The sequence below is a fragment of the Canis lupus genome, chromosome 1 (genome assembly GCF_003254725.2).
Source record: "Canis lupus dingo isolate Sandy chromosome 1, ASM325472v2, whole genome shotgun sequence".
In the NCBI taxonomy this organism is placed as follows: Eukaryota; Metazoa; Chordata; class Mammalia; order Carnivora; family Canidae; genus Canis; species Canis lupus.
This window is the reverse complement of record NC_064243.1, coordinates 44,644,527-44,667,525: the sequence shown is the minus strand read 5'-3', so window position 1 is coordinate 44,667,525 and position 22,999 is coordinate 44,644,527. Positions and strand designations below refer to the sequence as shown.

Below are 22,999 nucleotides of genomic sequence, written 5' to 3'. Positions count from 1 at the left end.
ATTATACCATAAAAAATTACCTAGAGAATTCTATCTTACTTGTTTTGGAAAACCAGAGCAAAGATTAGAATATGGGAAAAAAAATAGTGGATGTTGTAAAATAGGCTGATAAAAAATATATTTTTATGAATAAAAAGCACAATATAAGATATATTCATATGTCTATTTTATCATGGTCTCTTGCATTGTTTTCTCATTTTTATAGGTACCTATATATGAAAAGGTAAGTATATTTACATGTTTTTTGAGAAAAAGCCTCTTATGAAATATTAATATTTCTAAACTGTTATCTGTCTCGGTTGTTCATTGAAATATTTTAGAACCTCAACTGTTCTATTCCTACATTCCTTGACAATCAGGGGAGTGTGCAGAGTGAAATGGAGAAAAGACTTTTCAATTCTCTGTTAAAGATAAATATAAACCCTCCAACCAGAACACTTCATTTCAATTCAACAAATATTTACTGAGAACTAGGCATGGCCTGGTGCTTTGCTAAGCACCAGAGATAAAAAGTTGCATACCAGCAATATCTAAAAATTAGCTCATGGATATCAACAACTATATGCACTATCATTATTGACATATGCATGTGGTACAATTCCCACACTTGCCCTACTATCATTAATGTGCAAAATCCCTCTCCCAATCATTTCTGTCTTGTGATTATTAATTCTACTTAAGAACCCACAGACACAGTTCTGCAAAAATGGTATCAAATATATATCTTAAGTAGATTTCAAACTTCAGCGAATTCAAATGTACAGCTATACATGGTTGTTGTATCAGTTTATATTGGAATACTATACTGAACTGCAGCTGAGTATTTCCTATGCCCCTTAGTACAAAATGTTCAAGAGATAACTTAAAACTGGGACTGTTTTGTTGTTGTTCATTCACTTTATTCCTTAGTTAAGAGATACTGAATGCAAATGCCTTCAGCTTAAAATTTTAAAAAGATGTGGTTTTCTTATATATTTAAATTGGCTACTAAACGTCAGCCAAATACAATTTTGAAAGCAATTTCCCAAATGTCACATGCAGCTGTCAAATGCAGCTTAAAAAAAATGAGAAAGATGACAAAGACAAGGCTTTGCAGGACTCAGCACACACATAAGCTCTCAGAGGCTTTTAGCTGGATTGAAAGGACAAATTTATCTGGGGAGAAGTGGGCACACAGAGGAAGCTGGTCAGGGTTCACATTATTTTAAATTCCTGTAACTAAAATCTCCCTACAAATTAGGTCAAAACTTAATCTTTAATTGCTAGAGAACTGGAACATTTTCTAGACTAGAAGAACTCATTGGGTAGGTATTAATCCCATAAATGAACAGAACATGACATTCCTTTAGTTTGACAAACTTAAATCAATGATCTTGAATAAAAATAGATCCTACATTTCATAGTCGACCAACTGTCATCTTTCTAAAATCTTTGCAGCTAAGAACACAGCAGAAGTGAAATCAGATGGAAAAGATGGTTGTGTGTGACAGAGCTGAAAGAAAATAAAAATAACTTCAAACATAATTTGGTTGATAAAATATTTTTCAACAATGGATTCCATTCTTTATTGATGTCGCTCATTTTAAAACTGTCTGTCGTGAATAGATGGTTGCTGAGCCCAGACCAACTTCTGGGGCCCCCTCTAATTCTTTCTCTAAGTTGTCACGTGCGTAAGGCGGCTTGAGCTCATTTATCTCCTGCTGAGAGCTACAGATGCAAGGAGGGGACCTAAGCATTTCCGAAGGGATCAAAGTGCACTATTTTAATTAGCAAGATAAAATATTATTTTAGGGAAAGTGAACAAAGGCTAAATCTGAAAAGAAAAGTGACAGAGTGTGGAATCTGAACACACAGTGCAGGGATCTGAATAGAAAGTCCCATCACGGATAGTGAAGGAAGGAAGAGAAGACAAGCTCTCAGTAACTTCCTGGCATGGCGTTGGCTACAAGTCATCTACATCCAGAACACGGGACGTGGCTGTTAAAGAACACAGGATTTATCATTAGACACCCTCGAGTTAGGACTCCTCTTTTACTCAAAGTAGCTGTATAACTTGAGCTAACGCACATGTTTTGTCTGTGAAGGGAAATAAATAATAGGATAAATAATTGATGTAAAGGGTCAAGTGTATCAGGTATTCAGTAGAGAATAACCATCACCATTATCCAACAATTACAATAACATGACACAACGCTCAATAATGCCAACGCTCCACAATTCTGGGAATGAGGAGGAAGGAGAAAGAAAAGTAGGACAACAATTACAGGTTATCTAGAATAGTCTAAGGAGACCAAAACCACTGGTGAAACCCCTACACATTCTAGGACATCAAGCCATCAACTAATGTCTTGGGTCTACCGTGATTCTAGGTTTGTAATCCATTAGGGATGTGAGATAAAACACAGGATGCCCAGGTAAGTTTGAACTTCAGACATACTTACATTAAAAAAATCATTCATGGTTATCTGAAATTCAAATTCAACCAGGTGCCTTGTATTTTTATTTGCAAAACCTGGCAACTCCATTTCTACTGCCTCATTTCTCTTCACTTAATTCACTTACAGGGGGCCAGAGTAATTCTATTTTGTTTTCAATTCCCAGAGACTGAGAATGGGGTTTCTAGAAGTGAGACAAACAGCACCATTCTTTTAGAAAGGTTTTTAAAGTTTCCTCAAACTTCCAAGGAATTTTTACCATGATGTCACCTGATGCTTATTCTAAGCAGCTGGGATCTGCACTCCCACTTTATAGACGAAGAAACCAAGGCAGAGGTGGGCAGTCATTACCTGGCAACTGCTGCTAACCTAAACCTACTATAGTCTTTGCACATAATCAGATTCCACATATTTCCCTCTGTCCAGAGCATGTTATGAGAAAGTTTTAATTTGCCAACCTAAGAGTTCCTCAATAAGTGAATGGATAAAGAAGATGTGGTATATACATTCGATAGGATATTAACTCAGCCATAGGAATAAAAAGAAACCTTACAATTTGCCACAATGTGGATGGACCTAGCAGGTATGATCCTAAGTGAAATCAGCCAGAGAAAGACAAATACCTATGATTTCATTTGGATGTGGAATCTAAACAACAAACAAAGCAAAATAGAAACACACTCAAAGGTACAGGAAATAAATTGTTGGTTATCAGAGGGGGCAGGGGAGGAGCGGGGTGGGCAAAACCGGTTGCAGGGGATTAAGAGGTACAAATTTCCAGTTATAAAATAAGTGAGTCATGGGATGTAATGGACAGCATGAGGAATACAGTCAATAACATTATAACTGTAGGGTGACAGACAGTAACAGACAGTAACTAGACTTCCTGTGGGGATCATTTCATAATTATGAAAATATAGAATCGCCATGAGGTACACCTGAAACTAACAGGTTTCATGTCAATTATATGTCAATAATTCTATGTCAATTATACTTCATTAAGAAAAAATTTTATTGTGCATTATGGAACAAAGAGCATTAAATATGCTTTTCAAATTCCTTTCTCCCCAGTTTGACACAGTGGAGTTCTTATTCATGGACTAATCTGTCACGTGCCTTCCAGCTCTAATTTTCTTTGATTGATGACCCATAAAAGTTGCTGAGTCCCAAGGCCAATATTTTTAAGAATCTCAAACAGAATCTGTTTCTCCAAATTCAGCCTCACAGCCTGCTCGTCCTCACACCTCATCATACAAGACAAACTACCAAACACAAGGATGTGGTGTCCCATGCAGCTTGTCAGAGGTGTCCCAACAACCATGTTGCCTGTGTCCTGTAATACTGCAATGCGTTCTGCATCAGACTCCAGGTTACCTAGGGATGGTGGAGAGCTGGCTCAGCTCATTGACTCCCTGGTCACCCACTTCACCAGGGCCAGTTCTTTGAAGGTCATTTTGGCTTCCCTCTGCACAAAGCACCCTCCCTTTCCTCCAGAGACTTGTCTCTACCTCTGCCTTTTCAGACAGACTGAGAATGCATGAACCATGAGCTGAAATATTCTCAAAGAATATTTGAGAATATTTACTGCCAGGCCCATCTAGTCCTTGTTGCTTCATTATATCTTGAATGGCTGTCCTTTCGCTCTATACTTTCCTACACGTTTATATACAGTAAAAAATAAGATGGCAGAAAGGGGGGGGGGGCTGGGCAAAATGAGTGCAGAGGAAAGAGAGACACCAGCCTCCAGTTATAGAATAAGTAAGCCATAGGAATAAAAAGCAGAGCATAAGGAATACAATGATATTGCAACAGCCATGTAGTGTGGCAGATGGTAGCTACACTCGTGGATAACATAGTATAACATGCCAAATCCCTAAGTTACATACCTGAGACTAATGTAACATTGTGTGTCAAGCTATACTCAAGTTAAATAAATAAGATTGCAGAGGCTGTAGCTTTTCTTGGCTTTAACTCATATCCAGCACATTATCATATATATAACTTGTAAAATGTATGCTTTTCTGAAAGTCAAGTACTGCTAAAAAGAGAGACTTTACATCTAAAGATATCTCCCCATTCCATTTCTCTCAGTATTTTTAGGACACTTTTTCTGAAGAATGAATATTAACAAGTAGGCCCTGGTTCTCCTAATGTCTGTGGTCCTAACATCTTTTTCTCTAGAATCAAGATAATAATGAAAATAATAATAGTTATCATGTGCTAGTCTGATTCTAAATGTCATGTCGCACTATCAAGTGCTGATATAAATCCTCTTAAACGGATGAAGAAACAGTAAGAGTGACACGCTTAATGTCACACAGCTAGGGATTTATTTGCCCAATGTCAGAAGAAGAAACAGAGCAAGAGAGGAACTTGTCCAATGTTATAGATGGGCCTGGTTCCAAAGTTATGCTCTTCACTTACACATTATTCTAATGCCTTAATTTAAAATAAAACTCTTTAGGGATGTCTGGGTAGTTCAGCGGTTGAGCATCTGCCTTTGGCTCACAGTATGGAGTCCCAGGATCAAGTCCCGCATTGAGCTCCCTGCATGGAGCCTACTTCTCCTCCCTCTGCCTATGTCTCTGCTTCTCTCTCTGCGTCTCTTGTGAATAAATTAATTTAAAAAATCTAAAAAAAAAAAAAAAAAACCTCTTTAGTTAAAGTTTTATGTGAAATATATACATCTGGGCAGAAGGGAGAAGATACAATGAAAAAAGAAATGCTGAAAAGTGATCTAACTAGTATTCTCAGCCATTTCCTGAGCATCTATAACAGAATACAGTGTCATTCTGGAAAACTAAAATAAATTAGGAAACTAATGTTTCTTATTTATTAAACTTATAAAAAGCATAGAATACATTGAAAAGTCATGAAAATTTTATTACACAAAAACAAAACCTGGTAACTTAGATTTACAAAATAGATGGTAACATAATGAAGCAAGAGTTTCCTTTGTCTCCTAGCCATTGGACCATGTGGACAAATTGATTCAATTCAACGTTCTGAATTCACCACTCAGATGCTAATATAACTGAGAGAAACATACAGGACAAAGGCCTGCCTCCTTCTCTGTGGCTGGCTCACTGAACAGTTAAAATAGTTACATGGGAGAAATATTCAGCAACATGCTGTACAATGTGATGTTCCATAGTAGGATGGTGTGTTTGTGTGTGTAGAGAAGGGGTATCTGCAGACAGGACTAATTGAAAACTGTGAGTGCAGATATCTGGGTATAAATAAGGTGTGTTCTTTCAGCGGATATCTTCATAAACATTGCATTTAACATCCTTTGCCAAAAAATACATGGTTCTTAAGTTAATGGAGAAGGCATTCTAGTTTATGGCCTTTTATCTTTTCTAGGGAATCTCTCCAGCCCCTACCCTAAAGAAATACCAGATGTTTATTAGACAACCCATGGAATAATAATCCCCACCCCTCCAAGTTCATATATCTGTAATACATTGTGGCAAGCGGGAGCCAAAATGTCTTATTATAATTGATTTATCCCACCTACTAAGAGGCAATAATTATGTGAATAATTGCTTAGGGGCATAGAATTTAAAAGTGTATAGTGAAAATAAAATTTTAAAATATAAATACTGGTCTTACTTTTCAAGACCAAATCCATACCTATAAAAATGTGTCTATATATTTATGCACCAGATATTGTTTCTCTCACTCAGAATTGGTATGTGGGCAATAAATTTTTATTGTGGGGAATTTGAAAGTTAATAGAGAGATCTTTTATATAAATGGCCAGGTGATTGTTTTAAATTTTTTAACTGGGTTGAATTCAAATGCCTTATGAATGACCTAAGAGATTTTTGATATGAAATGCTGTAATAAATTTGAATGTTATAGAGAATTTGTTTTTTTTAAAAAACCTTGTCTCGTGATTTTCCCTGAAACTAGGGCATTTAAATGCGAAAAAAAAAAAAAAAAGGTGTCGATATGAGTCATTAAGAACAGCAACTGAAATGTGATTATATACTCCAGAGGAAAAATTCCAGAGCAAAGTATTACATCAAAAGAAGGAAATTCACTGAATTAATATGAGACCAATTTTAAAGAAAAAAATGAAGAAAGCTTAGATCATTAAAAATGATATACACATCTGGTTTCTTGATATAGATGTCATTAATTGAGGGTTAGAGAAAACACAATGGTGATCCTCAGAGAACAGTCAAGAACAGATTAAAGCCTAAGAATTTGGCTACCTTATCCCAGCATGGGTTCTAGAAAAATGAGTGTGTGTAATAATGGCAGCCTGAGTATATACTATGTTCTAGGTACTATTCTAAGTACTTTATATCCACTAATTTACTGCATAGTGCAGGTGCTATTCTCAACCCCGTTCTACAGAAGAAATGAAGTACAGAAGGGGTAACTGTAAGATAACCTCAGAATTAGCAAGTGGCAGAACCAGGACTCAAATCCTGGCCCTCTCCCTGCAGGATCCATGTTGTTACACTGTAGTCCACACTGACTGCTAAAGACTAAGAATGCTGGCACTGAGGGAATCTGTAAAAACTTCTAGTGCAATTTTCTCATTCTACAAACTGAGGCCCAGGCATGCTGTGCTATAGAAGAGTTCCTTCATTCCCAACTGCTTGCTCCATTCACAACATTCCTTATCACCTCATTCCTTTTACAACCACCTTAAAAGTAACTGGCATCATTGTACAAGGCTAGTTGAACGTTTACAGATCTGCTTGGACTCTGCTCAGGGCACCAGGACAGTTTTAAGACCAACATGCATTTGCTTAGTTCTTGTTTACCCTTCCGTTATTAGCAGACAAATCTACAGCAGTAACTTCATAAAACAATATTCACCTATGAAATATCTTGTTGATATGTTCAGAGGATGAAACACCCTGAAATATGGACATTGTGGTATAAGGGCATGAGCAGTTTTAACAAGTTAAATTCCATTATGTTAACAGCAGACAACTGTACTGGAGAGAATTCCTTTGGGGCTATTTTGGATTAGTAAATTAAATATTAAAATTATCGATGTTGCATCTAATGAATGTTAAAGTTCCTTCAAACACTGAGAGTCTATGTTTTTGTTTTTGTTTTTTGTAAAAACAAAATTCCTGGTGCTTCAGCTAATGTACCTAAGTATACTATGGGAAGGTGTGTCACGACACCATGAAGCATCAGGCTCCCATTAGTGGAAAAAAACAGCAAGTGACTATCTCTTAGATGAAGACAGGCAGGCAACTTTGTTAAGGTGGGGGAAGGAATGTGGTTCAATTCCCAGAAATACCAACGATGAATACTAGTTCTAAGACAACCAGCTCATCAACAGGAACACTAGATTTCCTTTCATAGGTGCACAGCGACCTCTACTGGTATCATTGGAGAATCCCCAAACGCAATTTTCTCCATTAAGTGAATTTTCAGAGGCACAATTTAGGAATATCTACTCTTTTGGAACCTTTAAAAAAAAATCTTTAATTGAAAAAATTCCTTCCTCTACTAGTATTGAATATTACAATTAAAATGGTCCACATATATAATATTATAGAATGGGAAGAACTAAACAGTACTTTAATTAAAAAAAATTAATCCTGTTGGTGATAGCAAGAATACAGTATCATGTCATTAAAGCTATTAAAAAAAACTTTTTTGGAAATACCCCTAATATGCCCGAAAAGTTACCAAAGATACCAATTATAGAACAGTAATTATATATTGAAAATTCTCAAATACTCTGAAGATTTCAGTTGTCAAATATACATGATCCATTTTTCTCATGAATATTTTGTTTTCTTGTTTTCAAAATAATACTTAAAGCTTTGGGTTTTTTTCAAGTCTCAAAGACAATCAGAAATAGAATTATCTGTAAGCAGGTTTATCATGTGTATTAAAACTTTTGGTGGATGAATTTTGCCTACATGTGAAGAAACATCAAAGACAGCCCTCACATGCTTCATTATGTAACAGGCACATGCGAGTATGGCTGGAATACTGTTCATGAGTTCAACGGAAAGCATGAGTTTTAAAAAACCAACAGGAGTATTTTTGATTCTTGGAAGCTGAAATAATCTCTTTGAAATTTCATTTTCATAACTTTCCACTGCAGAAAACGATATATGAAAACTCCCAATGATAGCCCAAATTTGATTTCAACTGTGGGGAAACACAGCCTCTCTCATCTTGTTCCTATTCTTTCTTTTTAAACAAGCACAAAAAAAGAAAATAGTTGAGAATTAGTGAATTAGTTTGGTTTGCACAGAATATATACATAGATTAAATGCAGAGTCGGAGAAATATTTTAGAGTAATAGATTGTTGGGGGGGGCACCTGGGTGGCTCAGTCGGTTAAGCCACTCATTTCAGCTCAGGTCATGATACTTGAGGGTGGTGAGATTGACCCCTGTGTCAGGCTCTGCACTGGGTGTACAACCTGCTTGAGATTCTCTCTCCCTCTGTCCCTCCCCCCACTCCTTCTCTTAAAAAAAAGAGTAATGGATTAGGGAATGAAGACATTTCGACTTAACTTTGACAACTAGGATTTCAAAGTTTCTACACTTCCTTTTATTTTTGTTTATTAATTTATCCGTCAATATATGTTGCACTACCTGTAGGCAGCACCAGGTATAAAAGGGTTTAGAATAAAGCATTGTCCTTGCTCCGGAGGAATTAAAAAGCTGGTACAGAAAAAACAAACAAACAAACAAAAAAAGAAAACAAAAAAACCCAGATGATTTGCTATACAAATAATTATAAGGACAGATTTTAAATAGCTTGACTTTAATATGCAGACTTTTCACTAAAAAGCTACCTCCCTACTCTCACCCCTTACAACAGTGTCTGCAGACCTGTACATTTCCTCTCTCCCCACTCTTTTTCTGGAGGAGGGCGCTGTGGTTGGGGAAGTGACTCTTCTGGCTCAAGGACTAACCATATTAACAGTTGTTAAAGCAATTACCATCACAGAGCTCTCCTCCTATCCAATAGTACTCACAGAATAGGCCCTGGAATCACATACTGGATGGACACACAGCTTTTAATAAGGAAAGACTAAATAAAAAGTGAAAACCCACCAAGTCCTCCACAGCCTTGCCTGGATGTTTCAGACTCTCTTCTGGCCTATGGGATAAGGCTTTACTCATGTCAGGAAAACATGATGCAACAAAACCAATTCTCTAAAAATTAACTCTAATTCTCTGAAAGAGAATTTTATTTTTTGAAAAAGACTTTATGTACTCATGAGAGACACAGAGAGAGAGGCAGAGACACAGGCAGAGGGAGAAAACAGGCTCCTGGCTGGGAGCCTGATGGAGGACTCAATCCTGTATCCTGAGATCACACCCTGAGCTGGAGGCTGACACTCAACCCACTGAGCCGCCCAGGTGTCCCAGAATTAATAGCTTTTATTTTTTAAAATTTCACTTATTTATTCATGAGAGACAGAGAGAGAGAGAAAGAGAGATTGAGAGGGGGGTGGGGCAGAGACACAGGCAGAGGGAGAAGCAGGCTCCATGCAAGGACCCTGAGTGGGAATCGATCCCGGGTCTCCAGGATCATGCCCTGGGCCAAAGGAGGCGCTAACTGGTGAGCCATCCACCCAATAGATTTTAAAAAGATAAAGTCAAGAAATTCTGTGTAAATACTGAAGCCTTGACAGTACTTCAATATGTCCAAAAAGGCAAGAACATCACTTAAAACACTGCCATGACTGCTTATAATAGAAACAGGAAACAACTGAAGTATTCCTTAGTAGAAGATTAGTTAACTAAATTGTCGTTTAATAAACATTGGAATATTATGCAAGCATGAAAAAGAGTGATAGGTTTATAAGCTCTGGAAGTCTCTAGAAGGGCACATGGGGACATATTAGTGGTTGCCTCTGCAGTAGAAGAACTGGCTGGCTGGCTAATTTTGAATTTTTTACTTTATAACCTTTGGTGCTTGTTGAATTTTTCATGATGAACAAGTACTATTTAAAAAATAAAACAGAGGGACGTCTGGATGACTCAAGCGGTTAAGCATCTGCCTTGGGCTCAGGTCATGATCTCAGGGTTCTGGAATTGAGCCCCCATGTCGGGCTCCCTGCTCATGCTCAGTGGGGAGCCTACTTCTCCCTCTGCCCATCCTAGCTCTCCTTCTCACTCACTCTTTCTCAAACAAATAAATACGATCTTGAAAAAAAAAAAGGTTAAAACATAAAATAATCATAAAATAAATACTATTTTTAAGAATTATTTATTTAAGAGAGAGCACATACATGAGTGCGAGCAGTTGGGAGGGGCAAAGGGAGAGGGAGAATCTGAGGCAGACTCCCTGCTGGGCACGGAGCCCAGGGTGCGGCTTAATCCCAGGACCCTGAGATCATGACCTGAGCTGAAATCAAGAGTCGGATGCTTGACTGACTAAGCCACCCAGATGTCCCAAAATAAATACTATTTTGAATGACAAAAACAAACAAACAAACAAACAAAAAAACCAGCTGCTCTGTGGAGAATAGAAAGAAAATAGGAGTATTGCTAGGTCAGTGTGAGAGTTTTTCACACCAAAAAAATAAGCAGGATAGAGTTGTTTTTTTTTTTTTGTTTTTTTGTTTTTTTGCCAAATGGATATTTTGAATAGTTCATGTGTCAAAATAAACTAAATAAATTTAAAAAAATAAACAGTGACTGAACTGGGTTAAGTGACGGTATTCCTAAAAGGAAATAAACCTTTCCATGAGAGTTATTCACTGTGGGGGTGTTACAACATTTTAGAAGATATTTTCTACCTCCACAGTTATCCCTACAAATTTACTATTTGTTTGCTTTATTCAGTGCTTTGCTCTAAATGTTAACACTCCAAGAATTATTTCTGAGCAACACTCTGTTCTCCTTCACCTGTGGAATCTTCTGTGGCATAAACAATGTGACAGCACAGGATGAACGATCTATACCACTCCTCAAGACCCTCAGATGACAAATTCTGTGCTTAGGACAGAAGCTAAAATGGAGACTAAGAATGCGGTAAAAATAATTTTGAAAACAACCTCAGTTCAGAAACACCGCTTCAAATTGTACTGTTCCAGGGGCACCTGGGTGGCTCAGGGGTTGATCCCAGTCCAGGGACTGAGTCCCACATCGGGCTCCTTGTAGGGAACCTGCTTATCCCTCTGCTTTTCTCTGCCTGTGTCTCTCATGAATAAATAAATTAAAAGTCTTTTTAAAAAAAATTGTAAGGCTCCACAATGCTATAACTGACAGATTTTTTTTTTTTAAAGTAATCTCTACACCCAATGTGGGGCTCAAACTCATGAGCCTGAGATCAAGATTCGTATGCTCTACCAACTGAGTCAGTCAGGCTCCCCAGCTTTTCTTTTTTTTTTCTTTTTTTTCACTTTTTGAAGTATTATAGAAAAAAAACCAAGTACCTATACGATCTAATATGAAATATGAAATTCTGCAATATAAAATTTCAATTTAATATCTAGTATAGGTAGAAATTAACTGGAACAGAGCGGAGGTGGCAGGATGTGGGGGGAACAAAACCAAGGTGCAGTTGTGGCTGAAAACTACTTAATGTTCACTTGTTTGAAGGTCTGAGACAAAAGATCAGGAATTCAATTTGGACTTATGAACTGATCATTTTTTAGTCATGCATTTCAGTTATGGGTAGATTTTGTTCTATATAAAAATGTGTGTGCTAGAGAGTGACAGTGCATGGGGGGTTAACTTTTAATCCCTGAAAGGTGCCAGGGGTAGATGAATTTTTAAATAGAGAAAGGCAGAGAAGAAAGCTAGGGAAAGGCAAACACTTATTTTACACTATCACGTGGGCTGACAATGTATTTTCAGATTCAGATTGAGTTTCCAGAGTACCTGTGTGTCTATATGCATGTGTGTGTGTGTGTGTGTCTATACCTTGCAAATTATATAAAAATCAATACACGTAAAGCAAGCAAAAATAAACCTTTCAGTGAGTCCTGTCTAGACTTAAAAAATATTTAATGAGCAGTGAGGATAATTTTACAATGCAGATGTTGTTTTTGTGGGTATAATTATGATGGACTCCATTCATTTGTCCATTTTTAAAGATTTATCATTTTAGGAGAGTGAAACAGTAACATTCTTCCATCTTCATCAAACGATTAGTAAAGAATTTGCCCTTCAGGACTTCATCAGAGTCAAAATCCTGCACCAGTGAAATCACCTAGCAATGGCAAAATCCTGTTGGAATTCACCAAGTGAATGTTAAGAACTCTCCAAACCAAGTCCTTTAAAATTAAATTTTTTGAAAAACTTTAAATGAAAAATTATAGTATACTCCAAAAGGGATGCATCTAGCACCCTATAAAGTAGGAAAATGAATTGACAATACTGAAGACAGAAGGATTATCCTTTAAAAGAGTTTAAAATGTTTTATATTCAGCTAAAAGCTTTCATACTACCAAGTCCAGATTTGAATGGTGACATCATCTTTTCTGAGCTTCAGAGCAGAGACTGCAGATCTTCTATTTTAATAACTAAAAGCACAGTGCAACCTTACAGATTTGAAATGATCTTTGGAAAACTGATAACTGGAAAAACAGAGTATTACTTTTTTGCTATCCTGACTTTACTTTGTAGTAATGCTGTATCATGAGCATTTTATTTTTGAAAATTAAAATGTCAAAATCTTACTTTCTACATGGAAACTTACCGATTAGGCCTTTACAGAGAGGCTCTAAGCCCACCTTGATGGGATCTGTTTAGCTACTTAATTCCTCATTTAAATATACCATTAAATTGCACACTAAAACCCTATATGGTCCACATCAAACTAACTATACTGTATGGTTTGTTGAATAATGAGTCTGCATTATGATGGAGTCTTGAAACACCATTCACTACAAAATTCTTTTCCTTTTAGAAAAACATATGTTTTTAGGTCAATAGAAAATAATCTAAATTAAAAACTACATTTATAGAAAAAAAAGGTAGAAGTCAGAAACAAATTTGCCTTTTTAATGCTTGAATGCACATTTGCATCTCAGGTGCAGAACTAATCCACCTAAAAAGCAAAGTGCATTATTGCTGCTTATACGTATCTTCTTAAACAAATACAACTCGGGTTTTACAGGTTAATTAGAATATGGATAAACTGCTACCTCCCTATTGTTGTTCTAATATTACAAATAAGAGGTTCTAGCTTTAGTATGATTATCAGCAGGGGCACATTAGAAAGGAATATTTCAAGGGCGCCTGGGTGGCTCAGTCAGTTGAGCATTTGACTCTTGATTTTGATTGACTCAGGTCATGATCTCAGGGTGGTTGTTGGATCAAGGCCCGAGCTAGTTGTGGAGCGTGTTTGCGATTCTCTCTCCCTCTCTATGCTCCCCTTCTATCTCTAAAAAAGAAAGAAGAAAAAGGAATATTTCAATTTCAGTGTTAACCAGGAAACTAGAATGAAAAGTAGCATGCTATATGCTACAGTCATGGGGAATAAATATTTCTGAGTTCCATTCCTAACTCCATCTGACATGAACATAAAGAAATTCCTTATCTGTCAAGTATTTAACATGCTTATCAGTCAAGTGAGTACTAAAATGGTAATATTAACCAAAGGTCAGTAAAGCTAAAGGGGAGCCAAGTGCAGTAAAACTACAAGGTCAAGTGTTTTCACTCAACAAGAAGTAAACTATACATAATAATTTCCCCCTTAATGGAATAAAAGGGAAAGGAGAAAAAATGAGTGGGAAATATCAGAAAGGGAGACAGAACATGAGAGACTCCTAACTCTGGGAAACAAACTAGGAGTGGTAGAAAGGGAGGTGGGCGGGGGGTGGGGGTGACTGGGTGATGGGCACTGAGGGGGGCACTTGACGGGATGAGCACAGGGTGTTATTCTATATGTTGGCAAATTGAACACCAATAAAAAATAAATTTTTAAAAAAAATAATTTCTCCCTTAACTCCCCCCCCCATAACAGGCTACTTTCACTTGTCTAGCTTCTGACTGGTCTAGAATTCCTGTTTTAACTTTTTTCTTTTAAAGCCTACTTACTAGAATCTCAAAATACAGGTTCACTGATCATTATAACACACTTTAAGGACAAGTCTAATAATTACGGGGAGTTTGAAATAAGAAGTCCAACAGTGTAACAGGAGACATGCAACTCTAGATATTGGTAATATGGACATTTTTACAAAAAAGGAATTTAATTAGATTTGACAGATTAAACACAACACAGATGGGCTACTTATGCTGTCAGTAATCAACACTTTAAGGAGGGAACTGTTGGTTTTACTATACAACAAGAAGTCAACTGTACTGAGCTTGGGTGGCTCAGTAGATTAAGTATCTTTCTTCAGCTCAGGTCATGATCCTGGGGTCCTGGAATCAAGTCCTGCATCAAGGCTCCCTGCTCAGCAGGGAGTCTGCTTTTCCCTCTCCCTCTGCCCCTCTTCCCACCCTACTTGTGCTCTAAGTAAAAAAAAAAAAAAGTTAAAAAGGGCAATACCTAGCCAAATAAAACTGGTAGGTCATGTAGTGTTCATTTGGCTTCCACCTGAGAATAAGATACTACCTCTAATATAGTCTACTGGGAAATATCCCACTAGGAAAAGGCCTAATGGGAAATGGAATCTAATGGAATTTCCCTAATGGGAAATGGAATCTAAGACCACTTGCTAGAATAATTCCATAGAAAGTGGCAATGCCTTAATCAATGGTTCTCTAAATTCAGTATGTAAGTGACCTGATAGCTAGTTAAAACTGCAGGTTTCCTCATCTACTCTCAGAGCTTTAGCATCACTGTCTTGAGAAGGGCTCAGTCTGCATTTTGAACAAAGTTTTTGGGTAGTCTAATTCAGGTTACCCATGGCCCACACTTTCAGAGACACTTAATTCTACAAAGGGAGATACCCTTGTAGGTGGTCCTGCTCACAGCATGATCCCACTGGGCAGTGTGCCCTGTCCAAAAGTTCAAATTCCCTGCCATTTCATCATTAACCTCTAATAAAAAGCCAAAGAGAAAAAGCCCTGTTTATAAAAATCACTTCTTAAAGTTAGTTTTTTTTTTTTTTTTAATAGATATCTAAAATCACCAACTCAATGAATAAGAGGTAATTGTCTGGCATCTATGATGAGGTAATGAAGAGAAATAGGAGAGGAAAAAGTGGAGGAAAAAAAAAAGCAAAAGGAAGGTAACAGCTTACTTAGAATAACTCTGCCCAAGACCAGTCTTATGTCACAGAAAGCATATGCTACCCACAAGGGCACTATGAACAAACCCACTGGTCTCTGCACTGGCACTCTCCTATCCTACATAGAACTACCACATTAATCTCTCCAGAAACACCAATCCATCAAATCACTGGCTCTCCCACCGTCTAACTGATAAAATGTGAACTTCTCAGCTCCTGATGCTCTCAAGGTTCTATGCAATTCAGTCTCAACCTAACCAACCCAACCACACGTCACTTTACTCCTAAAGGGACCTTGCCAACTCCCGCCAGATGGGTCTTAGATCCTCCATCAGCCTCTGAATGGTTGACCCTTAGGCTTATACCTTTGTCCCAACTGGGTCAATATTCCTGCCTGGAATACCTTTCACCCTTTCTTTATCTTATGGCAGTTCTTCAAGGCCTGCCCTAAATATCATTTCCACCTTAACTGTTGTCTCCATTTTCTGATTATCTGTAGCATTTCATTCCTATCTTCACCAAATACTGAAGCACTGGACTATATTCCACCTTATGTTTTATTATACCATTCGTCATGGTGTTGGTATTTCACACTCTTCTCCCTTCCCCCGACTCTCCAATTTTTTTTTTTAATTTTTTTTTAAATTTATTTATGATAGTCACACACAGAGAGAGAGAGAGAGAGGCAGAGACATAGGCAGAGGGAGAAGCAGGGTCCATGCACCAGGAGCCTGACGTGGGATTCGATACCAGGTCTCCAGGATCGCGCCCTGGGCCAAAGGGCAGGCACTAAACCGCTGCGCCACCCAGGGATCCCTCTCCAAGTTCTTTGAAGGCAATAACGTTTAGAGAATTTCTTGGTATCTCCATCCAAACCTGGACTCACACTCAAACCAAATGCTAGTCATATTGAAGTGGCTTGATGATAGCTATCACGATTTATTTTATTAACAAACTATATCCCCACAAATAGCTATAAATTAATGTACTGAACAAATATCTTGAGTAAACATTTTACATTATACATCAAGTGCTATTACTAGGCATTTACTATACTTAGTAAACTGTCTTTGTCCTCAACTATTTTCATGTCTTGAGTCCTTGAAATCGATACTTTTCTCTGCTACTAGCATTACATGAAGCTTTATAGTACATCTTTATTATAGATCTTGAAGCTTAGAGATTTCTCTTGTGTAAGTTACTGACACTGATACTATAGCTGAGATGAAAAGCTGATGCATCATTTCCCCTCAAGACCAAAATCACTGAATCTTTACATTTTGAGATAAATTTGAGGTATGGAACTTATTTCCTGTGTGCCCTATTCAGCACCTGTTATATATGAACATGAAATGTTAGCTGTTAATGATTTAAAAGCTCCAAACTGAATATATAATCTGCCATCATTAAAGATTTTTATCTGTGATTATCTGAATTAATAAAAGAAAAAGACTAACATGGCAAATAAAGACTACCTCAGGATGAACAACTTTCTTTAGACTTAGTGTTTATATTATTATCTTTTAAATTGTGGTAAAACACACCAAGACATAAAATTTACCATTTTAATGGCATGTATTTTTACATTAAGAAAACTGTTGAAACCATATTACAATACTAACTAGAATGTGGGATTTTTTTCCTGCAAAAAGATTGCTACAGTTAACATTTGAATTTGGGAAACTAGTGTTGGTAAATCTCTTTTTTACATCATAAACACTGCCACAGATAACAAAAATAATTAAAATAAGCTATCAGTGGTTAAACCACTTGTAAGTATTTCAGGCAGTGAAATAAAATACTAAATATTACACTTCCTACATGTTAGGCATTATTTTCTTAAAATTCACAAATGGACCCTAATAGCAATAGCAACTAATCTTTTACAGAGAGCTAATTACGTGGTAGGTAATTGCTAAGGGGTTGATATGTATTACTGATTTTTGTTTTCTCTTTGAGGATTAATTCACATACCATAACATTCACCTTTTCCAGGTGTACAATTCGGTAGTTTTAAGCAGTTCCACAAAGTTGCACAATCATCACCGTTATCGAATGTTTTCATTGCCCAAAAAGAAACTGTCCCCATCAGCAGCCACCCTCCATCACCTCCTCCCCTCAGCCCCTAGCAACCACTCATCTACTTTCTACATCTATTGGTTTGCCTATTCTGAACATTTCATATAAGTAAGGCATACAATATGTGGTCTTTTGTGATTGGTGTCTTTCCTCTGGCATAATACTTTCCAGGTTCAACTGTACTGTGACACGTCTGAATATCTTGTGTTACTTTTTCAGGACCTCAAACACTTGAGCTAGATGTAATAGATGTTTGACCTTAAAAAAAAAAAAAAAAAGATTGAGAGATGAAATAACTTGTCCTCTTTGAATCTCCTTAAATTCAAATTTGCTGAGTTTACATTTTTAAAAAAGATTTTGAGAAAGAGAGCATGAGCAGGGGGGAGGGGCAGAGGGAGAGGGAGAGAGATAAGCAGATCCTTGCTAAGTAGGGAGCCTGACAATAACATGGGGCTCAGTCCCAGGACCCTGAGATCATGACCTGAGCCAAGTCAGACATCAGACGTTTAACCAAATGAGCCACCCAGGTGGCCGCATTCATTGAATTTCTGTGGAGATGTATAAGCTATAAATACTATTTAATTATATACACTTACTATATGAAGCAAAGAATATATTTAAAAACAAAAAACTGCTACCTAGGTCCATCACCATGGATTCATAATCTAAGCTTTGTCTTCTGTAAAAATACAGCCAATGATCTCTATGGTGTTTTTAAGCTCTAAATACAAGTTGTTTTTAAAAACACGAGAGGATTACTCCCTTTTTATTCAACTCTGATCTGATTCCCAATCTTTAGGATTAATTACTTGCCTTAATATTTCTATATATTATAGAGAATATATGGCTTCAAGTTATAAAGTATGCAGTAAATTGAATAGGGCGTCATGGTAAGAATCTATTTCGTATTATGAAAATAAATTTAGTATTGACTTACATATCTGTAAATGTGAATTTTTTATTGCAACAAGCCAGAAAATAAAGGACATCATTTTTAGGGCCACAGAATTAAAAAATAATAATAAAAGGTCTCTTTGGGAAGATCTTGATATATGCACTTATGAGGACACTTCAGGAATGAATTACAGATAGGTTCTTGGCAAACTCCTCTGGAATGTTTGTATAACTGAACAACACTTCCACTCACTGTAAATTTGCCAGCAGCAGTCTGTGCAGAAACTTTTTGGTCTTTTTACTTTTGCTGATTCATTCAAAATTATCTGTCAGCATGTTTGTTTTTCTGCCACAAGTAATAATGTAGATGTAAATGGCAGCTGCAGTATGGAGCTCCCTAAATGAACAGTTTGTATTTGGAAAACACAGGCTGCATTGCTCAGAAAAAACAAATGGCAAATATAAGATATGAAAGACTGAAGAAGAGAGGGATTGAAGCAGTCTGTTGAATATGTTTAATCTCATCAAACGTTATCTTCAATCATAAATAACATTTTAAAGATGTCTAAAATTGTTTCACAACTTCACTGAATTTTGAGAACTCGAGATATTTTAATAAAACTCTTCAGATAATTATCAATCCAAACTTTATAATTATAAAAATAAGAACCAAAATCGTTCAAGCATTTTAACTCTTTCAGCTCTATGCCCAAATATGAGGCTTCAACTTATGACCCCAAGATCAAGAGTCCCTTGTTCTCTAAGCCAGCCAGGCATCTGCATTTTAACTCTTTAATGGAAAAATAACCAAGGGTGATAGGCTTTAAATTTTTTTTTTTTTTAATTTGGTGAGGGAGAGAGGATTTTGAATTGTAAAACTGCTAACAAGGTAAACAGCGCACTTCCTGGGTCTTACACTAACAGCAATAGCTGTTTTCCAATAGTGCTAGAAAATAGAACTTTGTGGAAATGTTCCCCACCTACACCATCCAATTTGGTGACCACAAGCCACATGTGGCTACTGAGAATTTAAGTGTAGGCTGTATGACTGAGAAACTGAATTGCTTTTTTTTTTAATGTAAACTCTATGCCCAATGTGGGGCTTGAGCTCACAACTCTGAAATCAAGTGACTGCTCTCCCAACTGAGCCAGCCAGGAGCCTCGAGGAACTGAATTTTTAATTTCTTTTTAAGTTTAAGTCATCTTTACACCCCACGTGGGACTCCACCTCATGACCCTGAGTCACATGCTCTTCCAATGGAGCAGTCAGGTGCCCCCTGAAGTTTTAATTTTTTTTAAAAAAGATTAATTAATTAATTAATTTATTTATTTATTTATTCATGATAGACAGAGAGAGAGAGAGAGACACACACACACACACGCAGAGGCACAGGCAGAGGAGTAGCAGGCTCCATGCTGGGAGCCCGACATGGGACTCGATCCCGGGTCTCCAGGATCGCGCCCTGGGCCAAAGGCAGGCACTAAACCGCTGAGCCACCCAGGGATCCCCTGAAGTTTTAATTTTTAATAAAGTTAAATAGCCACATGTGACTAAGGAGGTCCATACAGGATGATGCAGGAGTTGAATGATGAGAGGCAACATCCTGTAAAAGGACCACAACACCGAAGTCTTGGAAACTTTCAAAAAACGAAAGAGTTATTCATAGTGAGAGTGGAGCAATAAGAGAAAATAAACTTACAAAGAGATCTAGATCTGACCTCCAAGATTTGAGCACTTCCTTCAAATCCATGTAGTAGGGCTATGAATACAAAAAGAAGGAAGGGAGGCAGAAAGCACTATGCTAGAAGGAAGGATTCTCTCCAGTTACACAGTAATGGCCACAGAGTAGGAGCAGTGGCTAACATTTATTAAGCAGTCTGTTTGGGTACTGTACAAAGCACTGTACACGTAGTTTAATTTAATCCTCAAAACAAGCCTTCCAGATAGACATATTTATCTTGGTTTTATAGATAAGGATATTGAGATTTAGGGAATTTGCTGAAATAAAAATGTAACTTCTGGGGCACCGGGGTGCCTTGGTCAGTTAAACATCTGGCTCTTGATTTCAGCTCAGGTCACTACCTCAGGGTTGTGGGATCAAGTCCCGAGTTGGGCTCAGTGCTGGGCATGGAGCCTGAGATCCTCTCTCTCCTGACCCTCCCCCATCCTCTCATAAAAAAAAAAAAAAAAGGCAGCAACTTCTAACTGAAATCTACTACTAGTAGTGAAATCTACTACTATGATTTCTATTACTATTAGCGCATCCTGTATATCCTTCTGCTGAAGCAATTCACACATTAAACTGAAATAGTTTGATTCCCATTTGGAAGGTAAACTCCTTGATGTCAAGGACTGTGTCCCGTCAGTCCTCTACTATCTTTCCCAAATCACCAACTTTTACCTATCAAAGTACTAAATGTACATACTCTTCAATAAGTATTTGAATCTACTGTGAATTTGTTTTTCCATCCCAATGATAATCCCATGGAATAACATGCTTTCTCCAACTCTTACCCCTCAAGTATTTACATTTGAGTTTTAGAATTAAGTTTAAAATTTAGCATTTAAAAAAAACTTCTTTGGGGCACCTGGCTGACCCAGTCAGTAAAGCATGTGACTGATCTTGGGGTCATGAGTTTAAGTCCCATGTTGGGTGTAGAGATAACTTAAAAAACTAACAAATTTAGGGGTACCTGACTGGCTCAGTTGGTTAAGAATTAGACTCTTGCTCTCAGCTCAGGTCTTGATCTCAGGGTCATGAGTTCAGGCCCCATGTTGGGCTCCACCTCAAAAAATTTGCTAAGAAACTTGGAACATTAAATGTCTGATCAAAACACTTCATTTTGGGTCATTGGGTCATTTTTTTCAGACCATTAACAAAAAAAATCAGATTTCCTGTATCTTTAGAAATTACGTTATAGAAATTTAATAGTACAATTGAAACCCTCTATTTAATACACCAATGTTGTGCCATATAACAGCATTCACCATTATATGTTCATCTTAAAAGCACAGCTGTGTTATACTGCTTACAGTAACTTTTAAATAACAAAGGCTTGATAGTTTCCAATTTTTACATCCCATTTTTCAATGACATTTTTAAAAGCCTTTCACACTTTATTAAATTGTATTCACTCCACACAGCCACAATGTCAGTATCTCCTGGTAAAGTAGGACTTCTGCCTCCAAATCAGAAAGGACTAAAGTCTACGCATTTATCTCCTTAATACAAATTCATAGCACCTATTACAAGATTTAATTTAACCTACAGACAAAACAATATTCACATGAGAAATGCAAAGTTCTTCTTACGGACATTATCAGAGGTGTATCAAATGAAACTCTTAAAATACACCAAAAAACACTTCTAGTTTAAAAAAATGATCTCCCCTTCCTTGTTAAAAATAAGTATTCCATTGGGCTTCTGCTAACTGCTCTCTTAAGAGAAATACATTCATCAAAGGTACTTATTCTAATCTTTACAAATATCAAAATATTCTATGTATTCCACTTGGACATATGGAAAACCACATCTGTTGGGAGAAAGAAAAATGAATTGGAACTTTGTTTCTCAAATTTTATCATTCCTATGAATTACCAGAGGAGCTTTTAAAAATGCAGATCCTGATTCAGTAGGTCTGAGATGGAGCCTGAGACTCAATTTCTAACAGGCTTCCAAGTATGATGCTGAACTTTTTTGTAGTTTAAGGCCTTCTATTGTTAAGAACAGATTTTTTCCAGATCTGTTATCTTTCTGGGCTCTTCTGATTTTTTTTTAATGTTTATTCTTTAAAATTAAAAGAAAATTCTTGGGGCTCAATTAAGCATCTGACTCTTCGTTTCAGCCCAGGTCTTGATCTCAGGGTTATGCCCAGCATGGAGCCTGCTGAAGATTTTCTCTCTCCCTCTGACCCTCCCCCTGCCCTGCTCACGCATGTACACTTTCTCTCAAAAAAATAAAATAATAATTATTAAATTTTGGTGTGCCTTGTTGGGTGACCGAATCTCAGTTTTCAACTCAGGTCACTATCTCAGAGTCATGAGACTGAGCCCCATGTTGTGTTCCATGCTTAGCATGGGGTCTGCTTGGAATTCTCTCCCTCTGCCCCTCCCCCTGCCCCACAGGTGTGCATGCAAGTACTGTCTCTCAAATAAACCTTTAAAACAAATTTTAAAAATTCTTTCAACAAATTTTTACTAAATGTGTATTGACTCAGGCAGTTCACCAGGAGCAGAAATAAGATCTGATCTTGGCCTCTGAAGAACAAACAAGTCAACAAATAATTGCATTATAACCACAAAGTACTATAACAAAGATACCTAGTGAGAAGAGGATGGCTACTCAGGGGAGAACAGAAAAGATACAGCTCTTGCCCTGAGTCTTGAAGACAAATAGGAGTCTGCACAGTGAAGAGAAAGAGCCTACTTGAGGCAGAAGAAACAGCAAGAC

General features: G+C 37.1%; 1 protein-coding gene across 25 annotated transcripts in view; it reads right to left on the bottom strand.

Annotated features, from left to right (window-relative positions):
* The window catches only part of SCAF8 (SR-related CTD associated factor 8), a 221,466-nt gene that overhangs the window by 101,200 nt on the left and 97,267 nt on the right, over positions 1-22,999 (bottom strand). Inside the window, exon 22 of one of the 25 annotated variants that reach the window (XM_049113856.1) lies at positions 5,298-17,912. The exons of the other annotated variants lie outside the window; for them this stretch is intronic. The gene's annotated coding sequence lies outside the window, so the exon portion shown is untranslated. Of the gene's footprint in view, positions 1-5,297; positions 17,913-22,999 lie in introns of those variants that run through there. 25 annotated transcript variants of the gene reach the window in all.